General features: G+C 37.4%; 1 protein-coding gene and 1 long non-coding RNA gene across 5 annotated transcripts in view; one reads left to right on the top strand and one right to left on the bottom strand.

Annotated features, from left to right (window-relative positions):
• PALLD (palladin, cytoskeletal associated protein) overlaps positions 1-27,440 on the bottom strand; it is a gene marked incomplete at its 5' end in the record, with an annotated part of 205,036 nt that overhangs the window by 80,285 nt on the left and 97,311 nt on the right. The window lies entirely within an intron of this gene.
• Positions 208-27,199, top strand: LOC309670868. 3 transcript variants are annotated; one of them, XR_014269065.1, is made up of 5 exons: positions 460-483; positions 13,807-13,898; positions 19,661-19,838; positions 25,414-25,481; positions 26,965-27,199. It is a non-coding gene; the product is annotated as an uncharacterized lncRNA (long non-coding RNA). The 3 variants fall into 3 exon arrangements; XR_014269063.1 differs by lacking the exon at positions 13,807-13,898 and having other exon boundaries at positions 208-483; positions 19,661-19,834; XR_014269064.1 differs by lacking the exon at positions 25,414-25,481 and having other exon boundaries at positions 19,661-19,834.

Below are 27,440 nucleotides of genomic sequence, written 5' to 3'. Positions count from 1 at the left end.
TGAAACTAAAATTAATGAAAGGGGAATGTGCTTCTTAAATCTTAAGGATGTTCTAGCATGTGAACAATTCTGTAGAGAATTCATTTTTTTAGCAGAGGACCCTACTAGTGCCAGAAATAAGTCTTTTTCTTCAGTAGACTAAACTATGCCTATATTTGGCTAGATCATGAGCTCTTTTATTTAAAAGTAAACAAACAAAACCCCTTCCTACCAAAAATTAAGCTTTGCACATGCTCAGTATGACATCAGAATTTCCAACCAGATTTTTTCCAGCAGGTCAGAAATCCATGGATCACACACATAGGATAGTCTGTGCTAGATCTCTGGACTGTCTGTCGCTGGCTTAGCAGCACTTTCCTAGAAATCCTGTTCTGAATCACAGACACAAGGCATGAGAACTGAAAACAAGGAGTTTGTCTCGTCTGCATTCCCGACATTTGCTCAAGATGATGACAAGGCCACAGGATGAGATTCTGTATGAAGGTGAGAGAATAGAGATTAAAGGGAGTAATAGAAGACTATAAAACTAACTTCTTGTACTTTATGAACTTCTTTTCATGTAATTTTTTGTGATACGTATGGGTAGAAATGGATGAACAAACTTGTCCAAATCACTTTTAACTTCAATTTTTGTCTAGTCTTACATGCTCAACTTCCACAGAACTCCTTTGAGAGAGTTTGGGCCATACATCTCTTTCTGGGCTTCTTACTAGTGTTTTTGCAAAGCATCAAGTTTTGCATACAACAGCTATTCAGCTGAGATGAAAATAAACTGCAAAGGAATATGGTATAAAACTTCATTTTCAGAAAGAAAGTACTGTTAATACAAATTTATTTGTACTGCACTAACCCTGAATATTAAAATGCTACATTTCACCCAACCAGGATTATTGGAACAGTTTTGTAAAATCTGTGAAGAATAACACTGCGTGTTTTGATGCCTCCCTAAGATGTATATGACCTCTTAACTCTAAATTATTTCACAGCTATCGCTACATTTTTTTCTATCTAATTTCCAGTGAATGCTGGTTGGTTGTTTTTTTTTCCCTTTTTTTTTTTTCATTACCTGGACAAGAACTGGTAAAAAGATTGTACCATACATTAAAACAAAACTTCTGCAGTTTCATCTTGAATTTTGGTTAAAGGTTTACCCCTCTCCCTATGCAATTCCATGAAAAAAGCAGTGGTTTTCACTTTAAACTCAGTTAAAAGATGCAATAAAATGTCCACACTTCTGTTATGGGACAGAAATTCCAATCCATAGATACCCAGAAGATTCTGAAGTATCTTCCAGTTCCTTTTCTTCTCTAAAAGAGGATTTTTGATCATTAAAAGTGAAAATTAAATAAAAACAAAACTGGAAGTCTCTTTAAAAACAAAGTTGAAAGTTGGCCAAAGTTGGCCACTGATAAAATATTCTGAAAAGTCAATGAAGAAGTAGATATATAGACTTTATTAAAATTGAAATTCTTTTTATATGTACAAGTTTTCATTATGTACAACTCTAAGTATGCAGTTTCCATCGTTTAAAAAGACAATGCTCTGTAAAAATCATAATTTTTATTTTTTTGGTCTTATATGAATTCTTATGAGTGACATTTTCCTTCCACATGGTTATACTAGTTTTTAAGATCCCACTTGAATTTGCAACTACACTTTAAAATTATAGCAGACTAAAAGAATAAGATGGAGTGGACAGATAACAGCTGCTAAATGGGTGCTAACAACCTTTGAATCTTCCCCTTTTACAGTTTTTGACATGAGAAGGCCTTTGACATAGCTAAACAACGCACAACACCTGTATTCCAGAAGTATGTCTAAGACTGTTATGTGAGGTTTTGATTGAGGAGTACTTCGTGGTCAGGGATGCTGTATCTCAACCAAAATTTTTAAAGGTGTAAGTTCCTTTGGGAGGATTATGCCAAGGGAGCAGTACTACAGGCCAGCGCCTAGGCAGCAATCTATGGGATGCCAAAAGTTTCGTGGACTTCTACGAGCATCCATTGTGAGAGCAAGTGCAACAGTAGCAGGCAGCGGTTCTTAGGCTGGAAGTTTAATTCATGGTGTCTTTTAAAATTCTTGAAGCAAATTTATCTTCTATCCCAACAACTGCACTTATCCAGAGGAGTTATTTTAAAAGCAGTTCAGTGTCATTTATTACATATAGTATGATCAAAAGCGGAAAAAAAAACCAACCCAAAACACTACCAACAAACAAAAATAGTCCCCAAACCTATAGCAAATGAGGATTTTTCCATATCACAACAACAATATGTTCCCGGCTGGAAAACGACGGCATTGCAGACCTACAGTTCCCATCAATAAACTGATGCTTACTCACTGACCAAAACTGGACTTTTAAGAACAAGTTTGGCCTCCTTTTTCCTCAGCAATGGGTGGGTGCCAATAAAGAATGACTGATGATTGTATATTTTCCCTCCAAGTTCTACTATTTTGATCAAACTAAAACCATAATGTACTTGCAGCAAGGCTTTTGTTACAATACTATATAACACGTATGGTTCATATTTGGAGAAACATAACACCTTTTGTTAAAACACAGCCCTTATGATTAATATACACTAACATACACTGGCTTAAAACATTTTATTATAGTTACCTTGAACTTACAGAACTAGCAGAATCTTTTTTTTGGAAAAAAGAACCCGAAAACACTAGGAATTCAATAAGGGTGGTGGAGGGAGGGAAAATAATACAGTTCCCCAATATAATCATTGCCAAACATTCTTGGATTATTTCTTTGCCAAATCCAAAGCAAACCTTTTTCTGGGTTTGGCATAATGAGAACTCTCTATAGGTATCTTGTATAATGGAACACTGTTTATTTTGCTGCGGGGTCTGCTCAATTTATGGAGAGTCTGTTCTGAAAGAACTACTGTGTTCATTTTACAACTTTACACTCTGCTGCTCTGTAAAACCTATCCTTCCTTCAGCTTCTTCGGAGGAAAGGAGGGGGTATCTAATTCTCACTAAGGTATTACATTGTGTTAGATGAAATTGTTTAGTATTTCGAGTTTTGCTGTAGGATGTTTACAGGATTTTGCTATAGGATATTATGTAGAAGACTTTGGAAAAATAAGTTGTTTAACATACTGAAATTTGCACTTACAGAAAATACTGTATAACATGATAGGTATATTGTCAAGACCACTGTCTGAGAGTGTCAGGGGCCAGGAAAATACCACTGTCTCTAAATTGAATCAATCTTTCTTGAATAGAAATTTCTAAACCAAACTCCTATTATGATGACCTGTTCAAAGTAACAAACTTAACTATAAGTATGTCTCACTGAATATTTATAGACTTATAAAATAAAAAGGCATTGCAACCAACAATGTCTATAGCTGTAATGAGATTATTTTTGTATGACCTCTCTCTCACACTAGATTTACTGCAATTACTATAAATTATTTAAATATTTTAGTTTTCATTGTACAAATATTTTACAGATGTTTTGTACTTTAAAAATAAAATAACCAAAATTTCTTGCTCAATCCTCCAATAGTTGTAACGTAACCATTCTCTGCAGAATTAATTTACATAAGTAACACTGCAGGGGAAAAAAAAAGAGTGGTCATAGAAAAAGGCTTAGCCATATTCATTTATGGGTAGCTGAACAAATAATTTGAAGAACGGCTCAATCTCTTCATGACAGGCCCCTAGCACTGTTCTAGTCTCACGGGGAAGAAGTCACAGCTGATGTGTGGTTGCTATGCCAACTTTCTGATACCCCTAAAAAAGATGGGCACGCTGGAAGAGTTGAAGAAGAAAAATTATGGTGGCAGCAGGTTTTACTTCAGCAGTCCTTGCCTAGCCAGGAACCATATGGAACCGCTGCTGTGAAGAAGAATATGAAAAAGCTCATATTTCAATCCCAGGAATTGTTCAGGGCCCTCTAGGGAGAAAGACTCAATATTCAGGTTTGTCCCAAAAGGCTTCTAGATTTCAAACAGCAACAACGCCACAATAGGAATCTAATCTACATGTGAGGAGAAGGTGAATGCATAAGAATTACAAAATCAGAAGGAAAAGGTTACCTGAGAAAGTAATAAAGATAAAAATGATATCGGTTATGCGAAGAATGTGAGACATTTATTCTGATTGTTGTAGTATTAAACTATGATATACAAAATCATAGAATATATTTTTCTTTTTACATTTTATTTACTATTTTATGTGTAATTCAGGAAGCATATTTTAGATCTTCACTGAGCACATGTAATCTTTATTAGTGGGGAATGCTGCTGGAAAATAACAATCCAGATGTAACACAGCTAAAAGTCTGATGACACATGAGGCTAAATTCTCTCAATTAATTTTTGCAGAACCAGTTTTAAGCAGCAGTTCAGGATCTCTAAAAATGGGACAACTGGAATCAATTTAGGATAAGCCATGCACAAGTGTGAGCAAATTTCTACCAAGAGATGTCTCAACCATCCATCTGTACCAATGTCTTTTCTCAGGATCCCATAAGGCATATCCCATAAGGAAGACCTCCTCAGGTCTTTAACTCTTAGAGGGGTAGTAGAAATGGAGAGGGAATTTCCCCAGTTTGATTATTCTCACTCTGCTACTCAGATTACAACAGGTGTCACCTGTGACTAACTCAGAAGTTTGTTGCAATATACATTTGCTTCTTCAAAACTAAGTGTGATTTATGTCACAATACTTAAGAGTATTGATCTTAAAAACAAAAAACATGTTTAAACAACTCCAGAAACACAAAACAAACCACACCAAAATGAGTGTTACCTTTTCAATGACTAAAGAAGGAAAGTCTAGCATGGTTACCAACTTCTGAACTATTTGTTGCACACAACTTCCCCTTATTGCTGGCTGGCCTTTTCCACTAGTACGCAAGTAAGTCAGTATCTCATTACTATCATAAGTTACTTTCGCTTCCTTGAATCTTCTGTCTTATGCTTTAAGAATCTTCTGTCCCCCTCAGCCCACCCTAGGGAAAAATATGCAGTTCTTTTTTGGATACAGTCAGCTAGGTAGTTACACTAGCTCACGTTTTATTAGGACTTTCAAAAGGCTGTGCCTGTTTGACTGATTTATTTGCATCGCTATTTCCTGGCTTGTTCTCCTAAGAAACACTGTATAGCTTCCTTTACTTAAGTCCACATTCCACAGAATACAACACACAGTGAAGTGAGGAAACAGTCCCACGTGTATGTAAAAGGTAATACAGTGGTGTTTTTTTAAATTTCCCCATAAGCTATGAGAAAAACAAGCCCTAAATAATACTGCCAGCAGAACAGTACTATTGATAGTATGGTTTGATACACAGGATGTAATTCTCAAAAAATAAAATAAGCCAGATAAGAAAGTACATTTAGTGATCTGACTTATCTTACTTCAATCAGAGATTGCCTGAACAGCAACCCATACTTTTTGCAATGAAACAACATATAAATAAAGATATCGGATAATTAGGTGGACTGCGAACTGGCTGAAGGAGAGAAGCCAGAGAGTCGTAGTCAATGGGGCAGAGTCCAGTTGGAGGCCGGTAACCAGTGGAGTGCCTCAAGGGTCGGTACTGGGGCCCATATTATTCAATATATTCATCAATGATTTAGATGAGGGAATTGAGTGTACTATCAGCAAGTTTGCTGATGACACTAAGCTAGGAGGAGTGGCTGACACGCCAGAGGGCTGTGCTGCCATCCAGAAAGACTTGGACAGGCTGGAGATTTGGGCAGGGAATAACTTCATGAAATACAACAAGGGAAAGTGTAGGGTCCTACATCTGGGCAGAAACAACCCCAGGTTCCAGTATAGGATGGGGAGCTACCTGTTAGAGAGCAGTGTAGAGGAAAGGGACCTGGGGGTCCTGGTGGACAGCAGGATGACCATGAGCCAGCACTGTGCCCTTGTGGCCAAGAAGGCCAATGGCATCCTGGGCTGTATTAGAAGGGGGGTGGTTAGTAGATCGAGAGAGGTCCTCCTTCCCCTCTACTCTGCCCTGGTGAGACCGCATCTGGAATATTGTGTCCAGTTCTGGGCCCCTCAGTTCAAGAGGGACAGAGAGCTGCTGGAGAGAGTCCAGCGTAGGGCAACTAAGATGATTAAGGGAGTGGAGCATCTCCCTTATGAGGAAAGACTGAGGGAGCTGGGTCTCTTTAGTTTGGAGAAGAGGAGACTGAGGGGTGATCTTATTAGCGTTTATAAATATATAAAGGGGGAATGTCATGAGGATGGAGCCAGGCTCTTCTCAGTAGCAACCAATGATAGGACAAGGGGTAATGGATTCAAGCTGGAACACAAGAGGTTCCACTTAAATTTGAGAAGAAACGTCTTCTCAGTGAGGGTGACAGAGCACTGGAACAGGCTGCCCAGGGAGGCTGTGGAGTCTCCTTCTCTGGAGACATTCAAAACTCGCCTGGACACCTTCCTGTGCAACCTCATCTAGGTGTTCCTGCTCTGACAGGGGGATTGGACTAGATGATCTTTTGAGGTCCCTTCCAATCCCTAGCATACTGTGATACTGTGATATGGACTTTTGAAATGAGGAGCTACAATTCTGGTCACTGGGCTGGGAGACTAAAAGCCACCAAAACCCAACATCACAAAATAGCCACTAATTCAAAGCTGAATCATTTCAGACAGAGAACTGCTAAAAAACCCCCAAAAGACAACAACCACCACAAAACCCCAAACAAAAGAAAAAAAAGCAAGCCACACTTCAACAAAGCCTGAAGGAATCAGCTGGCTTCAGGCCAAAAAATGCTAATGGAACACATATTAGCTGAGAAGAAGTGAAATAAGTTTCCAAGAGTCATGGAAATTGTTTAAGATAAATAGCCATTGTACAGGGGAAAAAAAAAGGAACTCCACTGGACCATTTTCCAAATGCCTGATCTTGCATTCTTTGCACACCCTAATTCCCTTTAAAGTAATTATGAGTTTAGGCTATGTGCCAGGGTTATATAACTATGTCTTAAAAGACAAATGCACAGTAGCACCAAACAAAAATATATATAAATCCAGGATTAGGGAAATAAATCCATAGCTGGACAAACAAAACTAGAAATTTAAAAAGAATGAAAAACAATGAAAACAGCTAAAGGTGAGGTAGATTTCTAGTCCCTTTCTCTAGAACTGGAAAATATTAAGGAGGAGGAAATTCAGAGTAAAGGGGGTAAAATTGGAAAAGTTAACTAGGCTTGTCAAATAACCAAAGTATTTGAGTTACATTTCCTAAACTACTTTAAAAGGGAGTAAACTAACCAAATGCCATCTGAAATTGGCTGTACGCCCGCCACTTTGGTTGACTTCAGGGTCAGTAAGGCAGAGGACAGACATAGCATAGCTGAAAAATCAATACATATATAGATAAAACACAGATGGAATTTATTACAGAGCAGCTGGAAATGCAAAGAAAGAATTCTGTGGATCTATACTGATGGTGTAACTTTGAAAAATATTCTGCAAGTATGAAAGTGCTTTACAAAACAAACAACTAAGAAGTGAAATTAGACACAGTCATACTACAGAAAACAGACTGTGCTACTTTCAAAGTCTGGCGTAATTTTCTGACGGGTTTAATAACGTTACCTTTCAAATAAGTCCAAATATACTCACTAATGAAGATCAATAAATCCTTCACATAATAATGTAACATGTCTATGACAACATCCACTAATTGGGCAGAAAACAACTGCCAAACTAAAATGTGAAATTCTAAGCTGTTTCTTTCCCCATTGCGTTTCTTCTAATATATATTTTAGTTAATTTTTCAGGTACGATTTCTTGTACTGTGCAAAGTTTTAAAGAATTCCTGGAAACCTTTCAAGACATTCATCAATGTCAAGATTTTTTTTCTTTAGGGAGTCATGTCAGAATCAACACAATAAATGTTACCATGAAGTGTTGCCAGTGAGCCATTCTTACAAGAAAGTTTCCTTCTGTAACACAGCACAGGACAGTCAGTAGTCTCTCAAACAGGTTTATATTCCAACACCCCCTTTTCTAAAATACCCTGAACCAAGAGTAACATTTAAAGGATTTTTATTAAAGGTGTACTGAAGCCATCTTCCACACTAAGGAGGAAGTTTCACTGTCAGTTTAAACTGATCTAAATTTGGGCCAACGCTAAAAGGTAGCTATTTGCCTGAAAAACTAAGTTGGGGTGTTTTTTGGCTTACTTTTCAACCATATCAGCTGCCTAATTCAGCTGGCCATGTGGGTGCAGGATTGCTGGTGCCTTCACAGGGGAAAAAAATTGTAAGATAGGGTTGAGAAAGACCGTTTTATGCTTTTCATGGTAAAATATGACCCTTGGTGCAGCATGAGCCAGTCAACAAAATACACACTGAAAAAAACATGAAGCTACTAAATTCTGCCACATATCTCTTTAGGGCAGATGTGGTATCTGAGACCGCAGATGAAGAGAGTCACAAATCATAAACTTTCATACCTAAAAAGACTGGAAAAACAATGCATAATGAGAATATCTTTTTAGAAGAAACTATGAAACTCAATGAATAATGAGTTGACTGAGTAACAGGTTACAGGTATTTCACCGAGAGGACAGAACTCCACCTAATTTCTGAGTCAGAGTCTGCTTCTCTCACCTTTTTTTCTCTGTGTATTGATACAAGCTCCCTCTGTTCCTACTTTGCAAAGTTAAAAGCCTTTCTGACAGCCAGTGCACGCATGCTCCATTAGATCTTGCAGTGCCACCTGAAATGGTGTAGAATGGTTTACTTAATAAACATTAGAGGTTACTAATCATATATTGAATTCACAAATCAAAACCAGAGAGATAGATAATCTTTTTCAGATGCTTATATGAATGTTGATGTTGGTGAGAATTCAGAAGAACTTGTGAAAACAAGAGAACACATCAAGATTACAACAGCACATCAAGATTACACCAGCACATATATAACACTTGGGAGACAGATATGAATAGCATTTGAAGACAGATATGAATTTAAGCAATACTGTTTTCTATAAATCGTTTCTCACATGAATTAATATGGATGACTGCCATTCTACAACAACAATAAGCAATACCTTTCAAATTCTTTGTATGGATAACAAAAAAAGGGCTATAGTATTATCAAATATTTTTTGTTGTTTTTACAAGACATCGGTGGGATTTTGGAATTCTGGGCAGCACAAAGGTCTCTTTCCCCCTTTAGTCCTCCAACTAACAGTCCAAGGAGCAGAAGCAGATTCCTATTTGGCAAAATAGCCTGGTTTCTGCCCTTCTGCTGCTGGAGGGAGAGGCATTTTGGAGTACCCCACCTACTTGAACAAACTTTCCTCACTGGCAATGACCTTCACTTTGGGAGTGTATTGCTAACTATACTGGCAAAGAGAAACCTCCCAACATACATGCTTGCCATTCTACCCACCCAGCACCACCAGCTCCATCCTTCTGCAAGGTCTGGAAATGTCAGCTGCATAAGGCAATGGAGGCTCCATCTGAAAAGAGTCACTACTGAGTCTCTTGTGTCTATAATCCATCCTTACTGAATACGCTAATGAATTAAAGCATACAATTGTGTTTGAAAGTGCACATCTCAACTCAAAAAATATCACAGCCACGCAACTAGCTCATTTCTATGCAACTCCCTTAAATCTAAACCACAGTTATCCCAGTTTCAAGTCATTGGACCAAGAGATCTGTGAGGCAGTCTGTCTGGCTAAATTTCCATAAGACAGGTTATGTCTCACTGCAAGAGAAGGGGGAAGGGAAGCTATCTTGAAAGGCTTTCAAGAGCTTCCCCAAGCCTTTCCAACTACTTGGCAAAGAACCCTTCAAGATATACTGAGACTAAACTATGATGCTGGGCCAGTTCATGAGAGTAATTCTGACCACAAATAAATTTCAGGGATATTGCTTCATACTCAGTCCAGAACATAGATTGATGTGATGTCAGTCTTGATATTCTGCAGGACACTGTCAAACACTTGTCTTGTTTAGATTCTTCCTTCGGGAGCTTCAACTCCTAACTTTCAGTTGTCTGTCTGATGTAAGCTGAAGCTCTTCTCTCCTCCCACCTCATTTCAGAACATTGTTTTTTGTTTTGTTTTGTTTTTAAACTATGAAAATGTATTGAAGGAGATTTTAGTCATTATTTTATGTGGCTGAAGGTGGGCATAAACCAAAAGCCCATCTCTGAAATCCCCCAGAGCTCTGATTCATAATTTTCTGTCTGAACCATTTCTTGATCCCTAGTATAGAGAACAAGTCTGGGGAAAAAATAAAAGGGAAGTACATGAAAATAAATCAAATGCTATGCAGGTTATGGTACTGAGACTGCTGTGGCCCTGAAAACAAACAGCCAAAGCATAGAGAGGAAAATCATCATGACATGTTATGGTTACAACTGCCATTTGTAATAAAAATCTACAATATCTGTGTAATGTAAATTTTCAGATTAGTTTGTAATGTGTTAATAAATCAGGACGTGGAGGTTTTTAAAAACGGTGTTATTCCCTAGTTACACAATTTCACCAATTAGTAGTTTGGCATTGTTCCTTATTAAAAAGTTCTACCAGCTTTTATAATCTACTAGATAGTGGGTGAAAGTGAATGACTGCTTTCACTGAAAGGAGTTTGGTACAAATTGGTCAGATTCTTCCTGGGCTGCATAGGGAAGAGTGTGGCCAGTAGGTCGAGGGAGGTCATTCTCCCCCTCTGCTCTGCACTGGTGAGGCCACAACTGGAATACTGTGTCCAATTTTGGGCTCCCCAGTTCAAGAGGGACAGGGAACTGCTGGAGCGAGTCCAGCGAAGGGCAACTAAGATGATTAAGGGCTTGGAGCATCTGCCTTATGAGGAAAGGCTGAGAGAGCTGGGACTCTTTAGCCTGGAGAAGAGAAGGCTGAGAGGAGACCTTATTATGGTGTACAAGTATTTAAAGGGTGGGTTGAAGGAGGATGGAGCCAGGCTCTTTTCAATGGTTCCAAGTAACAGGACGAGGGGCAATGGGCACAAGTTAGAACACAGGAAGTTCCGTTCAAATACACGGAAACACTTCTTTATGGTGAGGGTGACAGAGCACCGGAACAGGCTGCCAAGGGAGGTTGTGGAGTCCCCTTCCCTGGAGATTTTCAAGACCCGCCTGGATGCAGTCCTGAGTAATGTGCTCTAGGCAATCCTGCTTTAGCAGGGGAGTTGGACTAGATGATCTCTAGAGGTCCCTTCCAACTCTGATAATTCTGTGATTCTGTGATTCCCAAGACTTTCAAACTCCGGCCAATACATTTTAATAACTATAGAAAGCAATCAGCCTTGCTTTAAATCTTTATGCTTTGAAGATCTAAGCAGACATTCACAATAAATCAAGATGGGCACCAGCTTCATTTTTAATGTGTAGGTTATGTCAGATTACTTAGAAAGTAAGCATAAATAAGCAAAAACAGTGGAACTGCCATTCTAGTCACTTAATACAATTTTCACAAAAAGAAAGGGAGCTTTAAATGAAGGGGGTATATTCCCAGATCCTGAATATACTCTTGAAAGAACAAACAGTAGGACATTTTCCTCATTATGGAAAATGTGGATAACAAATTCATTATTTTCAGCAGTATTTTTGGCTTTTGAAGTGATTACTACTTGAAGGAGAAAGCTATGCTAAAATTATCTGTATTGGTATTTTGTTTTTCGGTTCAGAGTTCTAAGAGTGAGGGCTATAAGTAGCCTAGCTTAGAAATTAGCAAATGACCAATAGAATTGATTTGCAAAGACATCAAAAGAAAAAGGAAAACAAGAAAATCAGGCTTCCTGGATGTGGAAATAAAATTTGAGAAGAGGGGATGGTGCATCCCGAGTCTTCTCATGAGATAAAATCATAACGTGGTTTGATGTGGCACCTGGACTTAGAAGTGCTCCTGGGTTCTGCAGACCAATAATCCGAAACAAACCCTATAAGAGCTCCCCCCTAACTAACCACATAGGAGATGATGCATGACTGGCCTCCTAATATAGCGTCTTTGTGTGCATTAAGCAGTGTGAACAACGTGTACTTCTTTGCAAGCAACCTCTTTCACAGTGACTGGTAAGCATTTGTTTTATGTCAAATGCTGGAACAGTTTTTGCTGGACAAAGAGTTCGTCACAAAGGAAAAGAATTCCAGTAGTTTGTCAATAGCTGTAATTGCTCTGTGTGGTGCTTGCGAGCTAGACCTGTACTCTGTGAAGTACCACTGTTAATATCAGACCTAACCTGATTTTAAGGCCACGAGGTCATAACTTTAACAAAGCAGTAAGTTTTTTCGTGAGAACTTGGCTACTAAAATATTAAATGCAGTGACTGACCTATTATTTTGAGAACTGTTTTAGTTCTGGAAGCATTTAAACTTTTGCTAGAGTCCTAGCAATCAGATGAAGTTTGAAGTGCTTCATGGGTGGTCATGAGTAAAAATAAAGAAGGAAAATAGCCTGACAATCAAGAAATTACAAGAAAGTATGGGCTTCCTCAATTACCTCCCTTAGGGAGATTAAACTTGGAGACAGGGAATTATAGTATGCTTCACTGTTAAACTGGAGCTTGGAATTATCTAAAGGAAGGACGAACTAACAACTCATGCTGTGTGAAAATCAGTGGGAAGAAGAGCCTTTAAAGCCTCTTTCTAGTTTACAGTAAGTGGTTACAATCTTCCCTAGGATGCTTTTTTTCTTAATACAATTTATAAAAAAGATCCATTCAGATTCTTCTCTAAAAGGCAAAGCATGAATGTTCCTCATTCTGTTTCCAAGCAGACTGATAAATATATGCAAACAGATACATGCCCACAGGGAGAAGAGTCTGGTTCAGCAAGTTAGTATAATTCATTCTGAAATGCTCGATTGTTCTGTCTGGAGCACCCAGTGTTTTTCATCTGCCCAGGAAAATCCTTTTTAACGTTGCTGCTTCAGTAAAAGAGAGCCATTGTGGAAGCATATTTAGAGTAGCGCTTTTTTTCCTTTGTGTAAACAAACAGTTTTAGGGTCATATCTTTAGAATGAGAAAAACCAGCTGCAGTATGCAGTTCGTACCAATGCACATGGGTGCATATTGCAGCCAACCACAAATATCCAAACACAGATACCCTGCAACCATTTTTATGGATGTTTAGACTAAGTGCTTATATAAAGACTACATGCAATTGTACATGTAAAATTTTTTAAAAATTTTGTTTCCAAAAACAGAGCTATGATCAGAAAAAACAGATACAGACTCATTTGCGACACTGGCCTCAAGAGCTCAGGATATCTCATACTTGTGTCCAACATTAGAACCAAAAAATCCCTTGGTGATGGAATTTTGACAGCTGACAAACCAAAAAATCCAAACATTTTTGCACACACATCAGGCTTTTGACCAAGAGCTGGAATGACTGGGTTCTTATTTTATCTGATCTAGTTCACTTTTTTCCAATTCTGAGAAAAACACTAGACTGCCAATATAATTTGTAGAAAAAGAACTGCAACACCAGGGGTATATGTATAAAATTAGTTATTTTAAACATATATATGTATAATAACAATATTATTATACATATATTTTATATGTATCAAATACAAGTTATCAACTTGTGGGGAAAGTAACATTTGCCATATTTTTTGACTACTTTAACTATTTTACCTCAGTCGGTATCTTAGATGTTACTTTTACCTTACAGTCTGATGCCTTATATAAGATTGATTTGCTTTAATTGAAAACAGTGGCAAATCTTGCGAAACGTCTCTATGGCTCTGAAATTATCATAATTCTATATGAATTATTATCATGTGTCATATTCATAGATGATAATGGGTTTATGTTTTCATTACATTTTAAAGAGGTTTCCGTGTCAGACACACACAAACAATTGGTCTTGGCACAACCTGATGGAGATGAATGTGTGGCTGGGGACAGAAAATGGAAACTTTAAGTAAGTGGAACAGAAACATTTTCTATCAATAATTTTAAAAATTTGTCTTTTCCCCTCCTTTTCAGTCACTGCTTTATCCCTGTAGGCACCATTGCTACAGTTTCTCACCTCTCTGCTAATACAATTGTTTATGTGATTAGACTCTCAGGTGACAGAAATAATATTTCTGTCAAATGATAATTATTTATTTCTGTTACCTCAGAGATACACAATCTATTTTTGTATTCTTCTGTCCCAAATCAGCTACTAGTTGACCCATGAAGCAGAATTCCCAGTTGCATGAGAGAAATTTTGAAATCAATAACTGGTACTAAAAGCACACAATGCAAGATTCCCAATAGCACTATCATTGTACAACAGAAAGAAAGAGAAACTCATCCTAAAGGAGACATGTATTTCCTAATTTTCATAGTTAGGGGGTTTGTCTGGCTTTAAGTAAACCGTGGAAAAATGGAAAGAATTTGGGGAGAGGCTACTATGTTTGAAGTGATAAGAACTGAGGGGAGGGGGACAGGACAGGGGATAGGCAGGAAAGGGAACAACACAGGACAACAAAATAAGTGGAAAGGAACTGTGCTATTACACTGCTCAGTCCCTATGGAAGTTTCTACAACTCTCCTTCTTTCCAAGTGAGTGAACATTCCCTCATATTTTTCTAAAGGATGGGGTGAAACTCACTAACAGAGCATAAATCAATTGCAGGTGTTTCTTTGGAGTCTGATTTTCTAGGATACTCATTATAGCAGCTTTCTCTTTTCAGTTACCAGACCTCAAGGGACTGTAAAACCATGATGAGAAATAAAAAACAGCAACAGAAGGAGCAAATGAACTCATAGATAAAGATCCTGGGCCAAAAGTATTTTCTGTTAAACTAAACCCATTTATACTGCACTGTCGTGAAAAAAACCCAAAGGAACAAAAACAGTTCTCTGAGAAGAGTTATTCAGCAGGAGGCCACCGTCACTGGAACAGCAGGAGTTCTGATGCCACAGCTTCACATATAGATTATCGCAGTTAATAAGCTACTGCTTGCTGCCCCCACTCTAGTGCCAGCACAAGCATTTCTGCAGGCATCTGCTGCATTTCCTACTTTTCACCTGGCATGGCCTCCTGGGCTGATTCGTTGTCGTTTCCAAGGGAAGAAGTGCCATAGGGCCAGGCTGGCTGAGGGGAGACCAGAACAGGGTGACAACAGCATTGACTTAGGCTTGTTGAAAGTGCATACACGAGACCACAGTCTAAACTAATCCTCTCACATCTTTCAGTACTGGCATGTTGAAAGTAGGCCAAAGCAGAAGAGGCCTCCTGGAGTGTGCATCACTAATATTATCTACTACTGAGAATCCACAAAAAGCCTATGAAGGAAAAAGCAATAGAAGCTACAGAAGGCTGGAGAAACCTTTCAGGCTCCCAACCATCTAAGAAAAGTTGGTTTGCTACAGCTAGTTTAAAGCACCTCCTTTACTTGCTATGATCAAGATCTCTTGCTCTGGAATTATTCTTAGCATTAAAAATTCTATGAAAGAACAAAGCTATACAACGTACAGTAAAAGCATTCTTTAAACAGTATACTTTTTTAAGCTTTCCATGGGGTATTTGTGGGTCATTGGGTTATTACAACCGCCCACTAAAAATAATAACTGAAAGCGTGTAATTAATTGGTCGAGAAACAACTACTGTCTTCTCCTTCCCAGAGCATGTTTACAGTGGTTTGGAGTAACCTGCCCTGTTTTAGCAGGCTGTCTCAAACTGACCGAGCTGAACAAACCAGTTTTAAAGGGGCAGCTTTACTTTACCTGAAACATCTTTTGGCAGTTTGGTAAAACAAGAGTGTATCAAATGTCGTTTGCATCTAGACCTATAGATTTTTTCTTTTGTTTAAGAGTATTCTCATACAAAAGTGACCTTGCAACTATGCACCGCCAAAAAACTCAACATAATGTAGGCTCACTGCAGAAATTGAAAATGCACTATCACAGTTTTACATTTTCTGTGCTGCTTTGGCAGCCTTACTTTGTCATAAATAATGCTTATTAAAAAAAAAAAAAGTTGACTACAGTTCAGCAAGCCAAGATTAGATGACTACAAACTGAGTTCTAACAGATTGTGTGAAGGCTGACCTCTAAACGACCATATGAAACCAGCCTCATCAGTGAGACTCACACTCAAGACATACTGAAGATAAACAGATGACAAAGCTTAATTGCTCGAATGAAGTGAGCTGTGAAAACCTCATGTGAAGTGTCAAAAGAAGTGTCAGACTTCTGAGTGATGCTCGAGTTTCCTCCTACGTACAGGATGGAACTAACCCATGCAGTTAATCAAGCAACTAACAGTCTCTCAATCTGGAACTAGTGTTTTCCTGTACTGGAGAAAAGGAGAAAAAATATAGCCATTTTTGATAGTTTAATAGAATAAGTCTGGCTGGGCCTTAGCTTAGTAGCTCTCCTGATCCATCAACTGTATAGCCAAATTGACACTGTCTCTACCTCAGTGGAGAGACAGTGGGTTCTTCAGATTTGCTCCTGGAAGACAGTGATGTTGAGGAGGTAGTTGTAAACACAGTTCTTGGCAATCAAAGCCAAGAGAGAAAGGTCAAGTGTTAATAAATTTGAATTTGTGAAGAATTAGAGGCACACATCCTAGTTCTCTTGAAGTAGCAGTATGCTACATCTAGTCCATCAATAAACCTGAAACCAGCTTCAGGGATGTATAATCAGCACAACTGTCAAATAAGGGAAAAATAAGAGTAGCAAAAACCCCACCCTTAACTAACCAAAATGACAGCATAAGTCTTCTCCAGGTAAATGCCACAAAATTGAAAGTGAACTCACATTCAGAATATCACATGCCGAGTGCAATGACTATCATACATCATTTCTAAACTGGTAAGATTGAGGTTTCCTCTTGAGTACTAGAAAATATTTTTAAGTGAAGGAATCTTTTAAAAGGTTTATCATAGGAATACATACACACATATGCACACACTCTTACCCACTATCATAACCATAGACCTAACCAACTTACATTTTAGATAATTTTTGTTCATAAAATAAAGGATCAGTTAACCCTATTATTTTCACATTCTAGATGATGTGTGTAATATCCTTGCTCTGATGATTGGCAAGGAATGTGGCTGGGTTCTACTCCAACCAGCACAAGACTAAAGTATCTTTCAGGAACTTACAGAAATATAATTACTATGGTCTGCAAATACTCAGAAGAGATGAAATGAATGGTATCTGAAAAAGCCCTTCTCCTTACTTACATGTTAACATATATAGCTCATTTCAAATGGTCTTACAAAAGTCTATCCCTTTCCAACCAAAAAAAGAAAAGGGTTTAGTGGTATGAAACAAGAACAAAATCCATTTGAATTTCTGGCTAAAATAAGCTACAATATTACTGGGTTTTAAAATCTGTTTCCAAAGAGCTACATACACATAAGGTATTAAGCGGATATTCCAGTAAAGCCAAAGAAAATCAGAGTCAGGTCATTGCAAATGAAAATGAGGATCTGAAAGTTTATGGTTTGGATATTTGTAAAGTTCGACATTGAAAACTTACAAAAATACCTTTGTCTTCTCAGAATTGGTTTTGCATTTATATCAGAGGTAGAATACTCAATATTTTATGTTTATAATACTTCTTTCTCATTTTAGAGAAATATTTCTCTCTCATTCACTTTTACTAAAGTTTAAGTGTTTTTCCCTGTATTGGGAAAGAAAAATAACCTTCCTTCTAACCACAAATTAAAGAAGTAAAATACTTGGGCTGTAAACCAGCTGTTTTCTGAAAGCTTATGACAAGTCCTTTGACCGTATCTAAAAATAGATTCTGATTCATGGAGGATACCAGGTGGTATAAAAGCCACAATTAGAACCGGTTACAATGTTTAAAAGCGTATGGATTCCCATACAAGCAAGAGCGAATGGGTAGAGAGAACTCAAAGAATTTGCTACATATTTTCAACAAGGTCAACAAACCAAAAGCCAACATACAAAGTTGATGAAGTTACTGCCTGAAATATGTACTCTTAAAAATGTTATTCTGTCCTTAAATAATGCTGTCCTGCATTTTCCGTTGGCAAAAAGTTGATGTAGTTTCCCAATGTTTTTCTGAAACATTCCATGGGTGCGTAAACATTAAATGTACAAGTGGTACACAAAAAGTTGCATACAAACGGCCATTTCCTATCCTTAATATTTCCTTTAATAAGTTACATTTATGTTGTCCAAATCCCCAGTCACTGTTTTCACAAGACACTAAAATCATACTAGTACTCATCTGTTATTGCATTTTCACCTCTATCTGTAAAGCTTTGCAGAATATCGTTATCCAGAACGTTCAATCTAAATGTTTTGCTCCAAATATCGCCTGATAAGGCTTGGCAGTCCAGAGCTTCCTCTTTCACTGAGTATAAACTGGGATTTAGATGTAGCTTCAGCAGGGGTTCTTAGTATGTGCATGACTTTTTTAGGAGGATCAGACTTTGTCTTTCAAAGCTGTTCTTTTGTTCTGAACTTTGTTTGCCACAAAGAAAGGATATAACATACTATACTAATAGTTATAACAAAGAAGTAAATATTTTCTAAGTTTTACTGCTTATGCCATTACTTATACCAGTATTAATTCTACAGTAGTAGTAAAAGAATATAAAGAAACACAGTTATCTACCTCACATTTTACCAGTAAGTTTGAGGGGTTTTCAGCTATAAAATTTCATTAACTGCTAACTTTTTCAATATTTTTTCAGAAGAGTTAAGTGATAATTTGTGAAATTACCATTGGTTCTAGTGACTTGAAAGCTTATTCTGAATTGGCCTTATCTCACTTTGGAAACAATGGCATAATTTATTTAATAGCCTAAATCCATGTCTATCATTATAAACATCATTTCAGTGAGCTACAATGTCTTTCTTTCTTTCAGGTTACCTAAAGCTTTTTTTTTTTCTCAAATAAGGGTTAACTTTGCCTTGCTTTAGTAAGGCTGGTTCTCTGGCAGAAATCAGAGAGGCTTGTTTGGAAAAGGATTTGACATGCATGCTCTCTCCTGCTCAGAACTGGCAGAACAAACCTCATATAAAAAGCCTGCTACATCAAAGGCTGGGAAGCTTATCCACGCATATATTTAGTTTACTTTTTTTTATAAAAACCCTTTTCCTTGTCCTTTGGCTACTTTTTATGAACTACACTTTATGTCCCATAACATTTCTTGCAGATTGTACAGGCGATAACCAAGCAAAGCACCCATATGTCAATATTTTCTTTAAGCTCCCATGCTCATTTTCAAAAGCATGTCTTACATCCAAAATTTCAAACCTTCTGAGTTCCCTTTTGACAAATCTATGAAAAGCAGCTAGATACCCTAAATAAAGATGATTTAATTCTGTCTTTCACACTGTTGTGTCAGTAACTTGCTAGTATTAACTCATTTTTCATTCTGGCAGTAGAACAATACATGGCAAGGAAATTTAGATCCTCCTTCAATGTCTTCTTTTTAATACTAACAGAGAATTGGCAGGCATATTTAAAATACCTCTTTACCAATCAGCACAGACCATTACCCTGTGTTGGGTAACTTCTACCCCTGACTCAGGTTGAGCTGAAATGCTTTCCTGAAGTTCCCGGCTGAGTTTTTCCTCATGAAATCATCCTGCTATAGAACCAATTATAAGCTCATAACTTGTAAGAAATTAGACTGTAAACATGACTCTCCTATAATGGTCCTATGTTTCTTAACAACTGTCTTCTCTCCACAGCTTACAGCAGAAAGCCTTAAATGAGGTGTTAACGGCCCCACTGTAAGAGGATTCTGACAAAAAATGGAATCTGCTGCCTGACACTGCCTACAACTAATACGATAATAAACAACATGGAAACTTGAACAAGCAACATGCTTGTTTATAAAGGACAGCCCGTGCCATATTCTGAATGCAAGTAAAATCTGGACTATCCATTGCTTTACAGTTTTTACCTTCACAAAAAACACAGAATCATTAGAATTTAAACATTTAGCTTAGCTATGGAAATACTTTGGAATACCTTAAATAGCTGATGATAATTCAGCAGTATCTCTAATAAGTGGTTTTATCTGTTTCTGCACTTACCAAGAACAGGGGAGTTTTTCCTCCAAATTTTCCCAACCTGGGAATATTGTGAGAATGGTATTTAGCACTTCACGATGTAATGAAATGATAAATTATGTTTGGACAATATAAAATTCAAAAAGCCTTGTCTGTAGCTTTCTCCAATAAAACACATTACTGCAACTAAAGTTAATTATGAAATCCTGCGAATTAGTGACAGAAAAAGTCAAGTTCTCTTGTGTCTTTTGTCGTTCTACTGCCAGGGACAAGAATTCACATAGGAAAAGTAAATTGGACAGAGCAAAAAGTACACATATCTGCATTAGAACTCCAGAGTCCTATCTCAGTGACTTAAACATCTCTGCTATCTTTAACTAAGTTAGCAATTCTTAGTCTCTTGTCTACACAAACACATACACTAGGAAAAAAAAGAAGATATATTTACCTATACTACAGCAACAGTCAGGGTAGACATCTGTAATTCTGGACATTTGTAAGGTTTTTTTGCCCCCTCCCCCCCTATTGTGAATATTTTGTCTTGAGGCAGGTGTTTTAGATGAACAACATACAGTCCTCAGCTGTGGCACATCATCAAAATTGTCTGTGACTTCGATAAAGCCAGGATGAGGCTTATTACATGATCCCACTGGCTACGGACCCTGATAGGATGTTCATGCTTATTGAGTATTTTATGCTGCATGTTTCTATGATGTTTGCTTATAACCAGCACCATGTTTATGTGTTTTAATGGAAGCTGAAGGCACACAGTTCTGACTTCAGGGGCTCACTTAGCAGTTTCACTCAGACAGGCATTTACTAGATAACAAAGTCTGCAAATGTCACTGAAGTCCATTTTAGACTGTGTTGAGAGTTAAGTAAACATAATTAGTAAGTGGGCCAAAAGGGTAGTTGTGAATTTCTGTTTCCGACAGAAAACACTGTTTATCCTATATTACTTTAGGGAGGAAGAGTTTAATTCCCAGTGAGCATTATAAAAGTAAACAAAAGTTGAAGTGTATCCAACTCAAAATTCTAAGCAATTTCAGCAAGCCAATAACATCTAAGCCAATATGGTAACTATTTCCCTAAGTATTTAAAATACCATAGAAATGAATTTTAAAAAAAAATGATAAAATGAAGCACTTAAGAGGACTTCTCACTTCTGTGCAATCTCCAATGACTATTTTATCCTGTAAGCAGCTATGAAAATTAACTGATTTTCATAGATGTAATTTATATGCACATTTGGAACAATCAGTTGTCAGAAAATAAAACCAGAGCTTTCCAATAACATTTGCCATTTCAGTATTGTAGGTTTTTGAATATTTAATAATAAAATAAAAAGCATTTTTCTTAAAAGTGCCACAACAGAAAATGTTACTACTGAATTCAGAAATGTGGAAAATAAAAATACCTCCATCCTTTAGACAAAATCAGAAACAAAACTGCTGCAATAAAACTGTTGTCACTTGAGGTTGGTTGAGCTTTTTCTCTGTGAGTATTTAATTAGTAGGGGACTATCTCAAAGTAAGTGTGCTACCTGACATTCATTAAACTTGCCCTAAACTACAACAGCAGCAATCCATGCCATTCTGCTTTGCCTTTTGGAACTGTATGTGCTGTTGATGCTCTAATTAATTCAGCTATTGTGAGAAATACACTGCTACTGAACCACAAAGTCATTTTTTTCAACCAGATCACTACTTGTATACCTGTTGCTATTCTTGAACACCTGAGAAGGCTCTGCGGAGATACCAGATTTGCTTACCCAATTCATATTATAGAAGCTGAACTAGAAAGAGGTGGCATCCAAATACACTGAATGCAGGTCCTCATTAAGACTCTAGAGGCTTTAAGCTTAGTAAAGTTTGTTTACTTCCCTCGTTCTCTTCCAAATTAAAAAAAATAACAACATGGACTGTAGTTGCCAACACAAATAAAAACCAATGAAATCCTTAGTTTAAGAAATCAGCTACAGGTGGAAATATAAAAAGGAAACAGATACAGATAGGAAAGGGGAAAAAAATACCAAAGGACTTGCACAATGCATTCACTGGCAGGGTAATTCATGAAAGTCCATGAGATAAACTCAGATAAATTACCATAAGATCACTACGTGTTAATGTTTGGCAAGTATACCGCACACATACAAGATTATAGAGGAGTGTTTGCTTCCATATTCCAGCCCAGTCTTTAGTGCACAGAATAAACAGAAAATTACATAATGAGAAAGTATCCTTCTGCAATCAGTGAGAAATTTTAAATAATATCCCACAGACCATTTGGAGGTTCAGATATTTTTCTAATATTTTTATACCTTTATTTACATATATTTAAAATTAGAACCAAGGTTTGGCATGTTAAACTCACATCTGCTACATTCACAAATTATCATCAGCTTGCCATTTGCATGGCAGGTCCTCAGATGAAGTAGCTAGCTTATCAACAAGAGAATGTCTCGCTTGGTATTCAAGGAAATAAGAATTGCTGGTATACTTTTCTGTATCTACATTGAGATCAGATCCAGTTCTGCATGGAGTGTAGAGGAAGATCTGCATTTAACAGAGTCTTAATCACTATACGGCAGTTCCAAGAAGGCACTAGAATTTATAGGTGTTATATGTTGTTTTTATATTAGGAATTGTAACAGAATATAAGTAATTCTGAAGCTGCAAGTACAGTTGTGTTTTGTTTTTTTTTTTAGAAGGCCAACACATTAATTGTTTCACAGACATATATTAAAAATGTAATATTAAGATATAGAGAAATTATAAGCAATTGCACAAACTGAGAACATCAGAACAACAAAACAGAACATGATTATGGAAGAACACTATAGGTGGGATTAATAGAGAAACATACCATAATTCCCACTGAAATCAGCAAGAAAATGACTTAATTATTCAAACCTAAGTATCTTGTTTACACAATCATTTCTAGAAAACTCTGAATACATGGCCTTGTAATGTCAGTACCATTAAAACGGACCAGTATAACCATTTAATATTACAAGGAAGAACTTAGCAGTTCACTAGAAACATTTTCCATAGTGTCTTTATTGAAACCTCTTATGTAAAAATTTTTAAATTAAAATTTCAGACCTCTACTCTGTCCCTTCAAGGTTTCACCCACTGAGCACTTAAGTAACTTGATCTGCATTTTATACATCCGTCAGGATCATCCAAATATTTAGTTTCTCGAAGCAGGAAAATGAATGCAACAGCTATATTATAAACCAGAACTCACAGAGAAGAAAAGGAGTTCCTACAGGAGCTCTTCCAATATTGCTTTCGAAATGGAAAATATGCTATGAGTTTTTCCTCTGATTCTGCTAAGAAGCTATTGAGGCCTCATGAAAACATGACAGTGCAATTAACGTAAAACAGTTCTTATCCTGAACTGATGAATCTTATGCTAATAGTAGTTCATCTGTCAGAATTAGAAAGGGTTTCCGTCAGAATGAAAGAAGCAGGGAGAGAAAAGGCAAGAGCAAGTTTGAGTGAGAGAGTGCATGAGAGACAGCAAGTGAGGGAAAGGGAATGAAGGAAAAGCTACTTGAAGCCCTAGTTACTTTAACTTTTTTTTTTCTATTACAAATATTTTTGTAATAGAAAGTCTTTTAAAAAAAGAAATGTAAAGAAACTTTTTCCTTTAATGCACTTTTAAAATTCTTAAGCCAAAGATTTTTCATGCAATAATCTAAGCAAGAGAAATTTTTCCTCTGCATTGTTATTTCTATCTCCCCATCTCCATTTTTCACTGCAGACATATATCAACAACTGCAACAGGATTTGAGTAAATTACTACCCCTTGCACTGAGTTGACTTTAATGAAATGAATGACAGAGAGAAAATACTAAATATTTGTAAATTTTTGGCACTAATATACTAAAAATGCTAATAATTTAAGTTGTTGTGAACTTCACCAAGGAATTTTAACCGAATAAGTTTCTTTGCTCAGTCTTAAATATTTCTGGGTTTTGTAAACACAGGTCATATCCTTCAATTATTTTCTGGAAACTAATCTGTAAAAGTCTCCAACACAGACAGAAGACAGATGGTACTGAAAATGTTAAGCAGATTTTAATGGCATTCTACCCGTTTTCCTAAATGCATTTTTCAGCTGCTGCCACCATTCTCTGGATGTCAAATCAGCATACTTATAATGGATCGATATTTATCAAATCTGTCAAACAGGCAAAACCACAGACACTCAGACTGTGTGGTGCAGTTGACTCGCCAGAGGGACAGGATGCCATCCAGAGGGACCTGGACAAGCTCGAGAAGTGGGCCTGTGTGGACCTCATGAGATTCAACAGGGCCAAGTGCAGGGTCCTGCACATGGGTTGGGGCAACCCACAGTATCAATACAGACTGGGGAACGAAGGGATTGAGAGCAGCCGAGGAAGACTTCCCCTGCTGAGGAAGACTTGGGGGTACTGGTGGATGAAAAGCTGGACATGAGCCAGCAATACACGCTCGCAGCCCAGAAAGCCAACCATATCCTGGGCTGCATCACAAGAAGTGTGGCCAGCAGGTCAAGGGAGGTGTTTCTGCCCTTCTACTCCACTCTGGTGAGACCCCACCTGGAGTATTGCATCCAGCTCTGGAGCCCTCAGCACAAAAGACATGGACCTGTTGGAGCAGGTCCAGAGGAGGGACACAAAAATTGTCCAAGGGCTGGAGCACCTCTGCTATGAGGGCAGACAGAAAGTTGGGGTTGTTCAGCCTGGAGAAGGGAAGACTCTGGGGACATCTTATGGCAGCCTTCCAGTACTTAAAGGGTGTCTACACGAAAGATGGGGACAAACATTTTAGCAGGGCCTGTTGCAATAGGACAAGGGGTAATGGTTTTAAACTAAAAGAGGGTAGATTGAGACTAGATGTAAGGAAAAAAAATTTCACAATGAGGGTGGTGAAACACTGGCACATGTTGCCCAGAGAGGTGGTGATGCCCCATCCCTGGAAACTTTCAAGGTCAGGTTGGACAGGGCTCTGAGCAACACAATCTAGTTGAAGACGTCCCTGCTCATTGCAGGGGGTTGGACTAGAGGTCCTTTAAAGGTCCCTTACCAACCCTAACTATTTTATGATTCTATGACTTTTGTTATTTTCCTTATTACGTTTCACATTATTTCCAAGGTTGTAATCTTATAGACAGTCTTCAAATTTCTGATGAATCCCGACAGCTAGTGAAAACCCCAAACAAATTTAAGTAAAACTATTTTCTGACATGTCATTACATCTGACAGGAATTTTACATATTCTAGGACCTGGGACCTCCAAAATAATGCTTATGAGTTTAGTGTTTTCACAGTCACATGAGAAAAAGATAACCTGTAGATCTGATCAATTCAGCTTCAGTTATTCTTCAGTCACCAAAAAATATATTTGTTTGCATAAGTATATTATTGCCTTGTATTGCAGGTATCATAAGGCCTGAAGAGCCCTCCCTTCTTGGTGAAAAGTGAATGTGATTTTTGGACCTTTTCATGGTCAGTAACTAAACATGCAGCTTTTTCTTAGAATTTAGCTCACAAACAACAGCTGTTAGTAACTAAAAAAGTTTATACGTAGATTAGTGAGTCAGAAATTAGTTTAGAGAGAGAAAAATCAGACTAGAGCATAAGCTCAACTTGAACTAATATATGACAACTGTATATTTTGTTTGCTGTTAATGAGGCTGACTAAAGATCTAATGTACGAAACAGTAAGAATGTGAAAGGCACTAGGAAAGGAGGAAAAGTTGTAGAAGACAAGACGATGGGAGGTAAACGCAGAGAAACGTTGGATGAAGGCAGTGGAATAATAGAAATAGAAAAGCAGAAAGAATAACACTTTATATTTAGTGTGTTTAAGAATAACTGCAAAAGGACAGCTTAAGAAATCTATCAGACACCTATCTGTAGTAAAGTGAAGGTCTATCCAATAATTACCAAAAATTATAATCATTCTCAAAGTAAGGTTTGCAAATGCAATTGATAATACAAGACAAAACAATTGACTGATACGTACTTCTAATCCATGATTTAATTAATTTGTAATCCACACAGCAGAAAGAGAAAGGAAAAGGTGAGCAGATCTATGAAAGTAGAAGGAAAGGATTTTGTGATGTTTAAATATTGTGATGCAGCTAATTAGGGAGAACCAGGAGAGCAAATACAGTGCAGTATAAGAATATTTGTGAAGAAAATGGTGAGCCAATGGCTTTTGTCATGTCATCATGTAATGAAAAATAGCATGAAAAAAATGATGATTCACAGCAAGCCCAGTAGAACAAAGGTTAGAATAGTTCCTGACGCAGCAAGAGTCCCCATCTCTTTTGCAAAAGTCAGGAGTCCAAATACATTTATCACTAAGAGCTAGGGACCAGTCACACTGAAAAGGCTTGAAGGGACAGAGATTGCTTAATTTTGGGATGAACCTTATTTTGGTGGCCCTGAAAGGCCATTTGAAGGCAAGTTGCTCTGTCTAGCTGTGCCAGAAATAGAGATAGAGAAGGAGAGCAGCAGCAGCTGATGATCTTTACAAGCACGGTTGGTGATGGATCCAACACCTTTATTAAGATTAAACATGGACCTAAAATCTGTGTGTTCCACGCTTCTGTACTAGCCAGCTCATCACTGCTGAATCTGAACTCCAGTGTTTTTGATCTTAGAAGATGAAAATATAAAGTATAATCTAAATCTGACTTAAAAAAACCAATGCATACAAAGCTACATTCCTACCATAACAACTTATTAACTCACCGATAGAGACACCAATAACCAGCCTTTGACAAATAGGCATACAGAACTTTTTAAAAACCTTACGTATACTACAAATGGAAAAGCTGGAACTATTGAGGAGCAATACATAGGGAAAGCTCTTCAGGTCTCACAGGAAAGATTTTAAATACAGCAGTACTTTAAAAGAATAACACCTACAGAAATCTCACTTTGTCCTAAACTCACTGTTTAATTTATGTTTCTTGAATAGGTTACAGAAACAAAAAGACACTACAAGCAGAAACACGAGTGGTCAACATGGTTGGGGAAAAAGGAGAAGGAACGATAGAGGGAGAAAGAACGAAACACTCAGAATATTTGCGCCCGTGTCTTTCAAATACATACAGAAGAACATGAAAAGTGTTTCCAACTATCAGTCCGTGCAATACAGATGAACTCCAGTATCAAGATAACAGAGATGAGAAACAAATTTCAAAGAACATGCAAGAAACTAATAATTTGCCTGTGTAAAGGCATGTGGAATAAAGATAAATATACAGATTTCCAGTTGTACTGAGTTGATGCTTCACATTCATGAAAACTGAAGATATTTTATACAGTGTGTATTATCAAACATCACACAGATGTGCTTTAATAAATCTGTGATGAGTGATAGCAAAGAAGTAGTCCAAAGAAACAAAAATGCAGCACCTTTGAGAGGTCATATGAGAGTTGTCTAGATCTCAT

The sequence above is a fragment of the Vanellus vanellus genome, assembly GCF_965231255.1.
Source record: "Vanellus vanellus genome assembly, chromosome: 4".
NCBI classification, from domain to species: domain Eukaryota; kingdom Metazoa; phylum Chordata; class Aves; order Charadriiformes; family Charadriidae; genus Vanellus; species Vanellus vanellus.
This window is presented reverse-complemented; position numbering and strand designations above follow the sequence as displayed.